This window comes from Lemur catta, chromosome 6 (genome assembly GCF_020740605.2).
Source record: "Lemur catta isolate mLemCat1 chromosome 6, mLemCat1.pri, whole genome shotgun sequence".
Taxonomy (NCBI): domain Eukaryota; kingdom Metazoa; phylum Chordata; class Mammalia; order Primates; family Lemuridae; genus Lemur; species Lemur catta.
Window position 1 is genome coordinate 65,290,235 of NC_059133.1, and position 1,049 is coordinate 65,291,283.

The 1,049-nt window shown below is 35.6% G+C and overlaps 1 non-coding gene across 1 annotated transcript; it reads right to left on the reverse strand.

Annotated features, from left to right (window-relative positions):
• Positions 1–551: 551 nt before the first annotated feature.
• LOC123640963 lies at positions 552–721 on the reverse strand. The gene has a single exon (XR_006736185.1). It is a non-coding gene; the product is annotated as a U1 spliceosomal RNA (small nuclear RNA).
• Between the last annotated feature and the right edge of the window lie 328 nt (positions 722–1,049).

Genomic DNA, 1,049 nt, shown 5'->3' on the forward strand with positions numbered 1-1,049 from the left:
AGTCTTAACTGTTGTATTAGTCCTACAAAAGAATGAAATCCTATCATGTTTTGATTGTTTAAGTGTTTAGATTACTAATCACTCAAGATTCAGATTTGGGATGGACTTGGATGCTACTTTCTCTTTAAGTGAGAGTTTTGGCTATTACTATGTTCACTTAGTCCTTAAAATCCAGCCTCCTTAGCAAAATGTTTCTGAGCTTTGATTATTCAAATTGATTTTTATTGTGCAAATATTTTCTTCTTTCCAAATTAGTCAAACTTAGAAAATGAATTCTTAGCCTAATCTTCAGCATAAGATATTAAACATTTTTGTCAGTATATTTGGATTAAAATTTGGTCCGTGTAAGATGATAAAATAACTTGTATAAATACAGGACTAGGGAAATCTAATACATTTTGTTTTTACTTATTGACATTTAGAATAATTTATCCTTCGGGGGAGAGCCTCAGGCTTTATGTCCCACTGCCCTTATTCCACGTTTCTCCCTGACAGAGATCATGACTAATTCACATTGATTGTGTCTGATTGTATTATGACCAACTCACCAGCTGGATTTTTTTTTTTTTTTAACACAGTGCCCCACTACCACAAATTATGCAGCCGAGTTTCCCACATTTGGGGAAATTGCAGGGATCAGCACATCCGGAGTGCAATGAATAAACCTCGCCCTGGGAAAACCACCTTCGTGATCATGGTATCTCCCCTGCTAGGTGAATATCGCCAACTGGAGTACTGACATAAAAGGTAGGTGAATGCAAGTTGAGAGTTTAGAGAAGACAGAAATGTGTGTGGATAATTTGGGGGCTTGCATAGTTATCTACAAGCAACAATGACTCAGTTATGATCTGAATTCATGTACTTCACTGAATAACAATATGAAAAACACATCTGTAAACCAAATGATGCATTTCCATAAATTTCTTCCTTGCAAACACATAATATATCAATGCTAGGCTTAACATTTGATGTTTCTTCTCTTGCCTTTTCTCCAACCCATTTTCCACATAGCAGCCAAATTCTAAGGTAGGCATGTAGGTAGATAAAAT